This window comes from Haliotis rubra, unplaced genomic scaffold, assembly GCF_003918875.1.
Source record: "Haliotis rubra isolate DU_JTF1 unplaced genomic scaffold, ASM391887v1 Scf2644, whole genome shotgun sequence".
NCBI lineage: Eukaryota > Metazoa > Mollusca > Gastropoda > Lepetellida > Haliotidae > Haliotis > Haliotis rubra.
Window position 1 is genome coordinate 8,039 of NW_025766719.1, and position 15,721 is coordinate 23,759.

Genomic DNA, 15,721 nt, shown 5'->3' on the forward strand with positions numbered 1-15,721 from the left:
AGATATTGCAAGAAAGTCATATTTCAAGTTGAGCAGTAACCATTTCTAGGAATGAATGAATCATTATGAATAAAAATGAATTAAAACACCTGACACTTAAATTCAGCATCCACAACCAGGAACATTAATTGGTCGTTCACTTATTTTAAGCTAGTAGAATAATTACAGTAAAGCGCATGAAAATGAATTCTATTTCGTTTCAGTTTCACGTTTCTACATTTTTTGCGCTGCTATATTTAGCTATTATGGCGGCATCGACTATGGAGCGCTGCCATTGGCATTTTTTGCAATCAGTAGTTAAAATAAAGGACACGAGTTGTGCAGCTGATTTTGATCTTAATAATTGTTTGTCGATTAAATACATAGTTGACAGTAAGACGTATAATTCTCCATATTAGTTATCCCAGTTCTGGTCGTATCCCAGTTCAATGCGACTTGTTGCAGTTGTATTGACATGCCTTATCGCTTGTACTTTGGTAAGTCTTAACCAGTTGAGTAGGTTAAAGATTGAATTTAAGGTCGTCATTAGATATTATATGTAATCAACAACCCATTTGAACCTTGTGACGTGTGACAATGCATGTTGATTTTGACAGTGTCAGTGTCTCACTCAGTGACCGATGGGGCCGAACCAACAGTGATCAGCTTGCGTAAGTGCGCACGGGCGGATCTAGGGTGCACACCACCCTACCCCATCCCCCTCTCCCCTGAAAAAAATTTCGCTGCGGTTCATTTCCCCAAACCTTTGGACTTCATGATTTATGTGCACCCCGCCTTCTCCTAAATCCTCGAAGCTCTCATAGCGCTACATTAACATTGGCTGTAGGTGAATTCGTAACCAAAACCGGTTCGTAGACGTTATTAAAATGGGAAAAGTTCATCCTCAATGATGAAGAAAATCGACGAAAAGTGTTTGCATTTTGTGAAATAAATAAAATATATCAGGTAATTATGATCGGCGGTGAAAATATCCTTAAATAATAAAATAACAAAATATGCTTCACAGTGGTCCATTTCACAAATTCCGACAAATCATAGGCCGCTAATATTAAATTCAGTTGTGTAAAATTAAAAGATATGTATTACGTAAGTATCGTCATTCAACGTTTAACTACGCAGACCAGCAGAGAAGTAGCAGAAAACACTTCTTAAGAAAACACTTACATCTCCCACACAGAGTACTTCGCAATCAAAACAACTCACCACTTCCTAATTAACATTCACAACAACTCAGTGAAACCAGTTAATCCACATACACAACACTCTTCATTCACATTTCTTGTGTCCTCAGCATATCGTTTAGGTATCACTGAAAACAAAGCATCACGGAAAATATTCATTCACAATTTCCTTGAGTCTTTAGCTGCCCTTAGTTTTAGTATCACTGAAAACAAAGCATACCAACTTAGTTATAAACATTCTAAGTAACATCTAAGTAAAATTCAAACTATATATTCAATTATTTATACACGTCTACGAATTCACCGTCTACGAACCGGTTTGGTTCTCACGAATTCACTGGGCGTCCTACTGAACTGGTTTTGTCTCACGAAATCACCGTCTCCCTTAACATTAACCTACCACTATCTTAAGCTAAGAGAGCTTAGAAAATCTAGGCATAGGACGCCCATGATGTGTTACTGAGCTACCATGCAACCAAGCCAAAGTTTTATCTGAATCGGCGGCGGCCGAGTTTTCTGAGGATGTCAGGGACATACAACTGCCCTCGTCATCCCAGAAATTTATTAGACACCTTGTCTCTAAAGCAAGAGTTCCTAAGGATTTACTAAGAATGGTACTTATGAAATATTATCTTTGTCACTAATACAAATGGTCTCAGTGGAAAGAAATGATGTGCTTAGAAAAGACCAATACATGTATATCTCTTTCAGGTGTGCATTGGCCCAATGTTTTGAGAAATATTGATGGGAAGAGAATCTTAGCAAGAATTATGGATCTGTTTGATCCATAAAATATCATACCTACCTTTTTTAGAATTATGGAATTGAAAATAGATGCATTACAGTGCTTTGGTAAATTCAACAAGGACTGTCAAAAGTTTACATCATGCTTAACACCAGGACTAATATAAATTGACAATGGTATGTCTGTAATTCTCTTTGTTTCAATGTAAAACATAAAAACAAATAACAATACACAGATTGTCACTCTGTTTCTGATTACTTAATTGACACATTAATGTATCCGGTGTCAGGGGTTTTAAACTGATGTAACTCTTATTTGTAATATCATTTAAAGTTTTTATTTTACTAACCTTGAGTAATAAAGGATATATTCATCTGTTTCACACAAAATATCAAGTGTTTCCTACAAAATTAGTGTTGATGACATTGTATCAGCCCGAAGTTGTTGCCGCTCTCAACATCTGGGTATTTTGTATGGGTTTTAATGACGAGCCATACTTTTCTGATCCGCTTTCTGCAGTGTTAATGATCACGTGGCTTCCTATTTATATATTGCCTGTCACTAGCAGACAACTGATTTTACTGAATTTTCGCTTGCTATTTTTTGCTATAAAGACAATTGATTTTGCATCTGAAGTGATATTAACGATCTCGAGTAAATGATATTGATGTTTGTTTGCTTTTTATATAACTTAGTTAATGATGGTGAATAGTGCAATATGTATGTATCCTGTTGCTGCATTCACATCACCCATGAGTAGTAATTTCCATCACCCATCATGACCATGTTTAATATGCTTTCTGTCCAACATCCATGTTTTTTACTGCTTACCTCAGAAGTTAAATACAATCCAGTAAAAGTGATAAGCATGTTAAAACAAATTAACTTAACAAATGTTCAACTGTTTGCATGATATGTCTGTTTACAGGGTTTGAACCACAGTTTTACCGTTGATTACACCAATGCTACATTTCTTCAAGATGGCAAGCCCTTTCGCTATATCTCAGGGAGTCTGCACTACTCTCGAGTACATCCATATTACTGGAAAGACAGATTGACAAAGATGAGGGTATCGGGACTAAATACTGTACAGACGTAAGTAAGGAATGGTGGATGTAGTCACCTGCTTTATATCAGTCAACAGCTGTCTTTTAAGTATGACATGACAGACAAAGCACCTTGATTTCCTCAGGGCCCATACTGAGGATGCTGTGATAACTGACTGACTGACTGAGTTTGCTTTTACGCCGCTTTTAGCAATATTCCAGCAACATCACGGCGGGGGACACCAGAAATGGGCTTCAGACATTGTGCCCACGTGGGGTTTCGAACCTGGTTCTTCGACGTGACGAGCCAACGCTTTAACCATTAGGCTACCCCACCGCCCCCTGTGATAACTAGAGATATATGTTGTAATGCTGATGTATCAGTGAACATGGTCAAGTTCTTGTATTGATGCTAAATTATTAATTTACTGCCACAGAAATGTGTACATTTAATTTGATTACCTTGATTAGGATTTATAATTTGATGGAAGAATAATCATTCTGATCATGATCAATCCAGTTCATATGGGTACTTTTATCCATGTCCGTAACGTACGAATTGGAATATCTTAAGAACCGTAGACTAGATTCTTTTCATATTTGGTAGCTAGGTTCATCACAGTATAAGAAAGATCCCAATCAGGTTTGGTGACTTTGAAGTTAATTTCAAGGTCACAAAGGGGACTAACGTTTTTACTCTTGTGCGTGTTACTTTCGTCACATAATTTTCAAGGTCATGACAACACTTTGAAGATTTCAGCATATTAACATTCATGTTATGCTTGTCAGCGAGTTACCTCAAGAACCATTCACTGGATTTTCTTCATATTTGACATCAAGCTTCATCCAGGAAGGTGCAGGACTCAGTCGATTTTGGTGACCTTCACTTAATTTGCAAGGTCACTGCGACACTTTGAAGATTTCAGCATGTTAACTTGAGATTAACTTGATTTTTCATAGACTTTTAACACTTCCCTTGAATGTTTTTCAATAAGCAATTTCTTTAGTACCATTTTGCATATTTCATACACTATGACATTCATGTCAAGGTCAAAGTCAGTCTTGAAAATATTTGTGTGTTTGAACAACTAAAGAGAAGATATCAAGAGAGGTTGACTGGTCATGTTTTTGTTGACATTTAACTTCATCTTAAACTTTCATTACTTTTATGTTTGATTTGATAATTTCTTGTGATGGGGATTATGTCACCTTAGTGACAATGCTTATTATCACATTTTATTGCGACTGTGTGTGAGTCATATAGATTGAGGTTGCATGACCTCTTTTGGGACTCCATGTAAACATGAAAACTCAGTAACTAACATGCACTACAATGCATGGGCGCATGGAGAGTTGAACCCTAAAACAAAAGTATACATGGTGGAAAAAGAATCCTGCGCCAACAAGCCAGATTAGATTTCTTCTTGGTAACTGAAGACCTCTTTAACATAAATAGTAATATATCCATCATACCTGGTTATAAAAAGTGACCATTCTGCTGTAGCGTTATCTTTATCAACACAAAAATAATAAGGAAAAGGAATGGCGGCTATTGGAAGTTTAACACATCATTATTGAGGCGAGAGGAATATATAACACTAGTAATTGACTTACTTAATGAAACAAAAGCGAAAATCATAGATCCTACATATTCAGATGAAGAATTAAAGCGAGATTAATGATGAACACTTACGTTTGACTATCAGTGACACTCTATTTTTAGTGACATTTTAATGAAACTTAGAGGAAAATCCATCTCATACTCTTCATATATTAAGAAAAGCAGAACTGCAAAATATAAAAGAACTAGAGAGAATATATGTCATATAGAAGATGAAATAGAAGTAACTTCCAAAAGCTAATGAAACACTTCTTGCTGATTTATCTAAAAGTAAAATGAATTGGAAAAAAAAGAAGAAATAAAAAGGAATCCAAGTTAGAAATAGAATCAGTGGTATGAAGAGGGGATAAACCTACACATTATTTTTGTCATTTGGAAAATAGAAACTATACAAAACAAACATTAACTCCCTTATTATTGATAATGGTGAAGAAATAGCAGATGGACGAGAAATAATAGTGGAACAAAAGCGATTCTATGAAAACCTGTATAAATCAAATAGCGACATAGATGAAGACATTAAAGCTGTATTCGAACATATTGCTACTCCTTCTTTAAATAAAGAACAGTCAAATGAACTAAAAAGCGATATTAGTGTTGAAGAACTTTTAGCATGCTGTTAAATCAATGAAAAATAACAAAGTCCAGGTTTAGATGGCTTCCCTATCAAATTCTTCAAATTTTTCTGGAAAAATCTGAAAATTTGGATTCACCGATATATAAAAGAAACTTTCAACCAGAATTCTATGACTACGACAATGAATAGAAGAGTAATTACATGTATCCCTTAGCCAGAAGATAGAAGATACCTAAAGAATTGGCGACCTATCTCTCTCCTAAGCATTGTATAAAGTTATAAGTACTTGTATAACAAACAGGATTAAAAAACTTTGAATTTTCTTATAAGCGAAAATCGAACAGGATTCATTCAGGAAGATGCATTACGAGGAAAACATTAGACTTCTTTATGACATTATGTTTTGAAACTAAAAGGCAAAACATAAAAGGTTTACTAATCTTAATTGACTTTGAAAAAGCTTTTCGACACCGTGTCAAAATTATTCATTAAGATGGTCCTAGACAAGTTTGGTTTTGGAAGTAACATTCAAAGATGGGTTAACATATTGATTTCTAATGCATCCCTCGTGTATGATACAGAATGGTCACTTGTCCACGTTTTTCGATAATGAAAGGGGATGTAGACAGGGTGATCCCATATTTATTTGTATTGGTAGCAGAAATACTAGGAATAATGATCAGAGACAACCACAGAATAAAAGGAATTGTTTTGAGCGACATCGAACATGTTATTGGTCAATGTGCAGATGACACTGAATTATTTTTGGACAGTTCGAACCTCTCTTAACTCATTAAGCCGAGAGCCCCATCACTACTCAACACCTGGAAGCCCTAAGCTGATTGCCCCTCTCTGTGCTGAGACTAATTAGTGCTAGTCACACACGGGAAAACTGTCTAGTCATTTACAAACAAGTCCTGATTGTTTAATTGTGTCGTAAAGATATATGTTGAAAGAAATCAGGTATGAATACATGTAGTGTATTGCAAGCTTTATGTAATTTTATTGCAAGTTTCTCTTGTAGACCTTTTGTTGGAAACTTGTACATTTATATTTTATCACAATATGCATACACATGTATTCTTTGTATGTAACAGGTGAGACACCACGTTAACAAATTCTCTCTCTTATATCATTGTGTGAGGTTTAAATTTACAAAACATCTATGACAATGACATACTGTAAAGAAAGAATTTACTTTCATACTTTATAATCTTCGCCGAAAATAGCGGTTTTGCCAATACATTTCTAGTGTTTCACGAATTATTTTAATGAAAGTACTATAGCAGCTAGTCTGTGACTAGCACAAAAGCACATTCATAGCATTGCACTTTATTTCATCTAGATTTAATGCAGAAAACATCACATGACCATACAAACACATATACAAAATGATACTACATATTCCTTGCTTAGACATAAAACAAAGAGTCACGTGATAGAGGCGTCATCAAATTTCGAATAGAGCGTTAGGTATCTCAACTGTTCAATGTAGTGGCTGGTCATATGTTATCTCGACCAATTGTATCATGAGATACCTGTCACAGAAGGAAAGGACAGGTGATGGTAGTGGTGAAAATTTCTGAAAAACACGTTTGGTCACTCAGCAGCTTGGATAGAGATTGGTTATTGGCTATATCGTTGACCAGTTGATATGCTGGGTTTCGGCTTTATCAACTCAAGCTTTCATGTAACAGTTTGTGTATTGTAAACATACACACTAGTATGATGTATGAAATATACACATAAGACAAATAGGAGTAGATAGTCACTTTAGCGAGTTTATTTGTCCTCATTTTAGTGTTTTTTTCGATAAGTAAACCAAAGCGATTGAAATCCAACCACTGAGTGGAGGTAGTATTTATTTTTCATATACTATTTATGCACAACTAGTACATAAAACAAAATGTTTTTCTGTACATGTAAATATAATCTTCACCTTGATCACTGAATGACTATCAAACTAGAGTACCGCATTACACAGAATTCGCGAGGTGACACTATACTGAATTATTATAGTGTATAAACTTGCAGTTGACACCCCACCCCAAATATTTATGAAGGTGGTGCGTGCCTATATCTTTACTGAATGCAAGCGAGGTTCATAAGATTACAGATGTGCATGCATGTATAAACTATCACAGAGAGTTGACTCTATAAAGCAAGATGTCAATGATATAACAAGCATCTGTTTATTTTACACTTGTCGCGGGACAAACCTTTCAACAAGGGCGTAACTACATATGCATTCTGCGGGAGGGCTGTTATTTCAAAGGTCGAAAGAAGTTCAATTATCTCATTACTGTAATCTGCTTGAATGATTATGCATGTGTATTGATACCGTAACTGATATACTATCCAGCTTTTATTGATGATGGATCAATAGAGGACTGAGTTGATTGATACCGTGATAATTGCACGGTTGATAATTACACAGATCAAATCACAAGCGTTTTACAGAATGCTCATGTAAATTGCATTAGAAAACTGACAATTCAAATCAACATGAAACTTTCAACAGCTTGAACAAAATGCTTGAAATACCTTTGTATGGCTTACATGTAATAACTTATGATATTACTTCTGTCCATGTGTGACAATGTTTTGAATTACCAACTTACTGTCTTTTGTAACAAGCGTAGTAAAACATTTCATTGTTGTAATGTTATAGGGACTAATTCAGGACAGCCATCGTCCAAATATTTAAAAGTCCAAAACTATGTGCTCCAAGACATGTGAGACTTTATTGTAATATATATATGGCTAAGCTGTATTTTTAATCACTACTGTACATCCTTATCACTACCGCATTGTAAATTGACTTGTCAGCCCATTAATTATTGTATAAGACATTTATCCACCTTCATTGGTAATCCCCTTGGCGTGTCTGCCATCACATCAACTGGTCCAAAGGAAGTGCTATTGTTTTTCTGTCTGTCCATTGATGTGTGGAAATTAAGCCTGTCCATTGTTGTCAAAACTGTATATATACTTAGTATGCTCCCACATCTAGACAGTGAAGAGCATCACGAGTTAGGTATTTGGACTGTCTGTTGGAGGCGACCATGAGCAGGATAATGCGGCTCGTAGGAAGCGCCCTGGGGTTGAGCAGGTACTCCGCTCATCTGCGCTCATGTCTTATGTATTTGTTTGTCATGTACTAAAGATGTTTGAACTCAACTATGCCTTACGTCTTTATCAGCGCACACTTCATCTTAATTATGAGCTAATTCCCCAGTTGACATATAATCCCCAGCGTTGACAGTAATAACACTGACATGTATATATGTATTGATGCAAAGCATGACTTATCACTTTATATTAAGCTTAGGTAACATTACGAACTTTAGATATTGAAAACAACTAGTTACAATTCAGTAAACTTCAAATTAGTAAGTTCAATTATGTTTAATCTATTCGAGCTTGGATGTATAATTACTTGTGTTTATACATTATGTTTCAGTATATGAAACATGACAGCGTAATGATGCCTAAAAAGTAAATTCAAACTATTCTATTGTGTTTGAATTCTTTGTATGTCCTTGAAATTTAGAGTATATTGTTTCCTATTTATTAGGTAGTTGAAGGAAATATAATTTTTAGTAACCTCTAAACCATTACATCTAATTCAATCAAGGTGCATCACTGAAGTATTTTAGTATCCATTCCCAAGGAAGAGTACCAGGCACTTACCTCTGTAAAAACATCATAATCCCCTTTCTGCGCCGACATCGTTCATTTGCTAAGCGGCTGTACAAGCCTATGATAATGATTAGCAATTGTTATCAAAACACTTTAAATACTTCTTCTGATTGATACTAAAGGTGGGATCTCTCGTAAGAAAAGCTAACATTTGCTCCAGTACTACTGAATTGGTTGAAATAATAGGTACAGTCACGAGTTTTAAAAGTACAACACACATAATCGTCTCTGAAGCTGAATAAGAGGTGCTTTCTGTTGGCGACTGTATGTGGCTCGCTGTGAGAAACTGCTAATTACCTGCCCCATAAACCGTCACTTTCGCTGTGAGGAGCTGATTAATTTGCCCCATATATCGTCTCGGCCTTAATGAGTTAATGAAGCTATAGAAAACTTTGCTTTCCTTTTACAAGATGTCAGGTTTGAAAATAAATATTGATAAAAAGTAGTATGGCTAGGCTCAATGGCAGGTAGTAAAATAGTTCTATCCAGGACTATAAGCTGGATTGGCATAATGAGAATTTCAGTATTGGGAATCAAATTAAATGCTCATTTAGAAACCTATGATTAATTAATACAAAGAAGAGACTCGAAAATATAAAAGAATTCTACTGAATTGGAAAAGGCGCAATTTAACATTGATAGGGAAAATAACCGTTGTTAAAAGTTTAGCTTTATCCACGATTGTCCACATCTTCTCTTCTCTCCCTAATCCTCCAAAACATTTATTACTGATTTGAACAGATTATTCTTCAAATTTATATGGAATGATAAAATTGATAAAATAAAGCAGAATTAATTTAGTACGAAGAGTGCGAAGAAGGTGGTCTAGAATGGTAGGCGTGAAAACCTTTATCGACTCTTTAAAACTTTCATGTTTGAAGAGATATATTTCAAAACCTAAGAACTATGCTCTCGCGGTTTTCCTCTACAAAACCTTCTTTTTAGGGCCAACATCACAAAACATTATAATATTAAAATCCATTTTTGAAAGATTCTCTTGATGCCTGGCATAGATATGTTAAAAGATCGGGTATGTAACAATAGCGACATTAATGAAATACTCATGCAGCCACTATGGTTAAATCACCAGTGTAACCAGCCAAGTTTGATCATTCATAACTGGATTAAATGTGGAAAAGTTTATATTAAAGATATTTATAGCGACCCGCATTTCTATTATTTGCAGAACTTAAGGCAAAATTTGGTATTAAAAGGTACTGTACTTGACTTTAATCGTGTTCTCCTTAGTATACCCAAACAGTGGAAAAAGAAGTTATCACGAACAAACAACAATTTTAATATACCGTCGTTATCTATGTGCTCTCCTTGGAGCGATTTGATTAAACCTAGTAAAGGTTCAAGGATATTCTATGATAATTTTATATCTGACTATAACATTCGAGATGTGTTGTCTCAAATGAAAGCGGGGAACTAAATGAGTTGATAAATTGGAAAACCATATTTTCACAATATAGACAATGCACTAAAGACCACGAAACTTTTGGTTTTTAATACAGAGGTTTTTGCATAGAGTCATTTACACTAAGCGAAAATTACTAAAAATGAAATTGATAGATAATGACCTATGTACATTATGTGGTTCAGTAAGTGAGGATATTTACCATGTATACCTTGATTGTCCAACCATCAAAATGTTCTGGTCAGAATTTAACAATTTTATAACTCAAGTCCTTGGTAAAAGCGTATGAAATGTCAAACCATGATATTCTATTTTGTTGCAGTAGTAACCACTTACTCAACCACATGATACTATTGGCAAAGCATACATTTTAAATGTAATGAATATAAAGGACACAAACCTAAGCTGCACCATCTACAGAACATTATTAAAAAGATGTCTATGAGATGAGATAGAAATATGTCGAGAAGAAAAGCGATAATATGAAACATTTTTTCAGAAAATAGAATGTCCTAGATGCAGTCATGCTAATTTTATTTTTTAGTCTTTTAATTCTCTGTAATATTAGCTAGCATCTCAATTGTTAATCTATATTCCTAGTACCATATGCAGTGTGAAATAGTTTCCAAATTTTGCTAGCCAGTCGAGGGCTAGCTATGCTGAAAGTTACTAGCCCACAAAATAATTCACTAGCCGAAATCTGAAATCTGAAACTAAGCAAAAGATTACAAAATAGGTAAGAATAATATATTGTGGGCATGACACGGGTTTTCATCTGTGAAGCTGCTAATATGATGGACATATTTATCAGGCGTACCCTGTAGGATGTAAAGTGTATTATGCCAACAAGTCAAGTCACGATATTTACAAAATGACCCCATGAAAATTCACTGTAGCTAGTCCGGGCCAGTGACTGTGGAGATTTACTGGCCCGACTGCAGCAAGTTTTCCACTATGCCGGGCTGGCGGGCTGAAGTCTTTATTTGGGCACTGACATGTTATACATTTATCTGCTTTTATTATGCAACCTGTACCATTCCTACTCTACCACATATCTTGTTCCAAATGCCAACCAAGTAAAAGTGAATAAAATACTTTACAAAAAAAAGAGTAAAAAAACCCCAAAACATGCACTACAAAGCGTTACATATGCTGAAGTTTTTCCATGTCAACTGTTGCAAAGAGGCGATCACTCTAAACAATTATATCAGAGGTATTTTAGGTATATGGACTTACCAGTAGAATCTTATCCGTTATGGAAGCCCGTGAAGTGATATCAGATGGGCTTAAACAAAGGGGAAATCACGTCGTAATCTTGCTATGTATTTTTAAATATTCAGTTTAGCCAAAATATTGATGAGTTGGTATGTATGGGCAGTAATGAACATTGTATTAATGTCCTGCTATGCTTTATTAATTTCATTTACTAATATGATTGTTAAAATCATAAACATTTCACAGTTAATATTGGCATAATAACTTTTTCATGTTTGTTTTGCAAAGCCGATTCAGACACTTAATGTAGGCGACATTCTGTGAAAAATATAAAGTACATACATGGATCTCTTTATGAAGTTTTTAAATTGTTTTGTGCCAAAGTCGCTCAAAGAGCTTGGTCGTTAGTATGTCCCTCATTATGCATTGGAAAACAAATACATATTTATAGCTGACTGCCTTTTCATAGCTTAAAATCCAGAGGTTGAATACAAATGTATTAGAATGACAAGTCCGGTAAATTCGCGTCTATGTATGAATCTAAAACTTTCCTGGATTGTTTCATAGGTGATCCAAAAATGCAGTGGGAATATTTAATTCAATCCTCTAAACCCTACCATGTAACAATGGAAGATCACGGGACATGATAAATGATATTTTTAGGTCATTAGAATTTGCTAAAAATAACTATATTTAAATCAATGTGGTCGATTCAGCTCCCATGTTTATGTGTTTTGATCATGTTGATATTGTGTGTCCAATATATCAATACCTTAATTACCATTCCATGACACCCCCAAGTGATCACTGATAGGAATACTAATTACATGTAACTTTTGAGATTCATTTTGACAGAGAATGGAACATGTTAACTAATGGCATACAGATACAGCAAAAACATAGTACAGAAAGCGGCAATTCATGCTTCTGAAATATTGGATGAATACCAGAAGTTATCCCTAATGCGACCACCTTTCTACCTTTCTGTAGTTATGTCCCCTGGAACATTCACGAGGCAACCCCTAGGAGAGTACCAGTGGGGCTACAGATAAGCGTGACCTGGAGCAGCCTTCCTGAAGTTAGCTGGGAAGAGGGGGCTAAATGTCCTCCTCCGGCTTGGGGCCCTACATCTGTGGAAGTAGGGAGTTTGTAAAGTCTCCTTCACTCTGGTGGACATCAGGGGGGATTATCCAAAAGTCAGACACCCAATTAAGCCTGAGTTGTTACCTAGTATGTGGAGTTGTTGGTGATGTTGGCAGCTAGGATAATCTCACTGCTCTTGTGATCTGAATTGATTCCTGACAATCTGACATCTTGAACAAGATTAATTGTCTTTTTGAATGGCTGACTGTTTAAATCTATTTCAGGCTGCACTAGGCGTGTGTGTGTCTATGATCCTGAAAAGATAAAGCAGTGAACCCTGTAAATCTGGAATCTCTTCCTTCCTGGGTGACTGCTGTACAGAGACATTTCGAGATAACCAAGTTCATTATCCTGGAAATTTAATAATGTACTGAGGTTCACTTGAACTTCATGGATTAATGGTGATATTGGTAATATCATCCTCAGTTAGGCAGTATTGTCAGATAAGGGGAGTAGGACAGCAGTGCTAAGTTTAAGCCAGTAGCAGTTGTTGCAACACACAGACATTGCCAAACTAGGAATGATGGCTTGTGTTCAACATAAAGTTATCTTAATGAAACTAAGTTAGGGACATGTTTTGTTCATGCAATAATCAAGACAACAAGATGTTCTTGAGTGTCTGAGAACCCTTAACACAGAGGATAATAGACATAGAATGTATTTCAACCAAAGCACATTGTTTTAGAGGTCATCAAATGACCCAAAAGGTGACATCAGTCAGAAACTAGGCGAGTATAAAAGCATGTGTAAAATATTCTAAGCAGGATCTTGTACTTGTGCTTGTGCACCTTAAGTTTGTAGTGGACACTTGGAACCTTTTATTGATCAGTGAACAAAGGGTAATGGTCTATGGCCACTTCAATTTCAATTCTTGTACTCACTTTCTGGACCCTGTAGCTCCAGTTGAAATTAATCTTCAGCAATCCCTGCTTGCTGTAAGAGGTGATAACGGGATCGGATAGTCAGGCTAAATGACTGGGTTGACACATGTCAAGCATTATCTAGTAAAATAGATCAATGTTCATGTTGTTGATCCCTGGATTGTCTGGTCAAGACTCACTTATTTGAACCCATAGCCATATAGCTGGAATATTGCTGAGTCATGACGTAAAATAAACTCACTCAAACTCACTCTCAATTTTCTGGGGTTTATGTTTTCACTTTTGTTATGAAAATATTTGATAGAAAGGGAATTATATTAGTTCACGGATATGATGAGAATAACATTCTACTTGCCATCGATAAAAGAGTGACTGCATCAGGACAAGATTTTGGATGCTGCTGAACCACGAAGTGTTTTATATGTGACTGATGCTACATGAAGATGTGATTGCAGGAGGTTTCCGGCCTGGCTGTTGACCAAGAACCCAGACGCGTGCCGGGCAGTGATCCATGTAGTGACAACTAATGAAGGGGCCCTGTGGGATCTTAGGACACACTGCAGCCACTCTCCTTGACATGTAAGAATGATCACAATCACCATCTTGTTCAGATTGCTTGGATATCTTACCTTTGGATGTTTGAGTTTTACACAGAAATATAAAAAATAGCACAATATGTGGTTAATTTGTTTATGTCACTGTCCAAGGTGCAAGGCGAAAGGGTCTATATTACAGAGCTAGGGTTATTACAGAATGGGCAAGTGATCTATTTGACCGACTAGTCATCTACATTATGGAACAGAACAGAAAATGGTTGGTGATCTATTTGACCCGATGAGTCATCACATTATGGAGCAAGTGTTCAGAGAATGGGCCAGTGATCCTTTGTCGACTAGTCATCTACATTATGGGCAAAGGGTTAGAAGTGGGCATGTGATCTGTTTGACCCGACTAGTCATCTACATTATGGAGCGAGGTTGAAATGGGTGATGATCTATTGACCCGACTAGTCATCTACATTATCTGGAACAAGGGTTAGAATGGGCATTCTGATCTGTTTGACCCATTAGTCATCATTATGGAGCAAGTGTTAGAGGAGAATGCGACGTGTCTATTTGACCGACTAGTCATCTGTGCCGGGCCCAAGTGTTAGAGGGAATGGAGCAGTGATCTATTTAACCAACTAGTCATCCCATTATGGAGCAAGTGTTGAAGAATGGGCAAGTGATCTATTTGACCCGACTAGTCATCTACATTATGGAGCAAGGGTGAGAATGGGCAAGTGATCTATTTGACCGACTAGTCATCTACGTGGAGCAAGTGTTAGAAGGTAGGCAGTGATCTATTTGACCCAGAGCTAGTCATCTACATTATGGAGCAAGGAATTTGAAGATGGGCAAGTGATCTATTTATTCGACTAGTCATCTACATTATGAACAAGGGTGAGAGAAGAATGGAAAATTGATCAATTTGACCAACATGTATTTCCAATACTTGTGTTTCAGTCACAGCTCATTTAGCAGAGTGTGAGGATGATGGGACAGTGATGATGTGTTGAAGACCTGAATAAGAATGATATGGTTGTGAGCTTGAGGGCTGCTGCCTGCTGTCAGCTGATCCGAAACCGAGCTACTGTAGCCATTAGTCTGATATTGTGCGTCATGTATGTTTCTTCATATCTTGGGTATTGCTGATATTGTGTACATGTGCCTTCCATTGCGAAGTGGATAGATGGTATAGTGTGCTGCTGCCAAAGATCAAACCATTCCTAATATGAAAATGGGGTCCTGTTATAATGGTGCAGGTGAGGATGATACACATAGCTATCACTATAACACCAGATTAGGCTTGCATCTGCTACCACCAGCTAAATTCCATCTACTGCAGCAGACTAAATGGATCCCATATATGGTGTCTACCAATGTACTAAGGTACTAACAATCCAAAGTCGTCAAACTCTAGCATTAATCAGAGACCATATACCAAGATTGAATTGTATCAGACCTATTTGAGGGACTAATCACTGTCGTGCGAGACCAAGTTTGGACTTTCACCGAGACTGAGATATTTGGAGAGTTACATACCAGGGTCTTGTAAATTGGTTTTTCCATGTGTTCAGCCTTAACTGATTATAAACTTTGAGTTTATGAAGTTTCTTGATGATTTGTTAGAGAGCAATACATGAAAAAA

The 15,721-nt window shown here is 36.3% G+C and overlaps 1 long non-coding RNA gene across 1 annotated transcript; it reads left to right on the forward strand.

Annotated features, from left to right (window-relative positions):
* The first annotated feature begins 427 nt into the window (after window positions 1–427).
* LOC124280305 lies at window positions 428–12,537 on the forward strand. Its single transcript, XR_006899644.1, has 3 exons — window positions 428–476; window positions 2,855–3,021; window positions 12,498–12,537. It is a non-coding gene; the product is annotated as an uncharacterized LOC124280305 (long non-coding RNA).
* The last annotated feature ends 3,184 nt before the right edge of the window (window positions 12,538–15,721 follow it).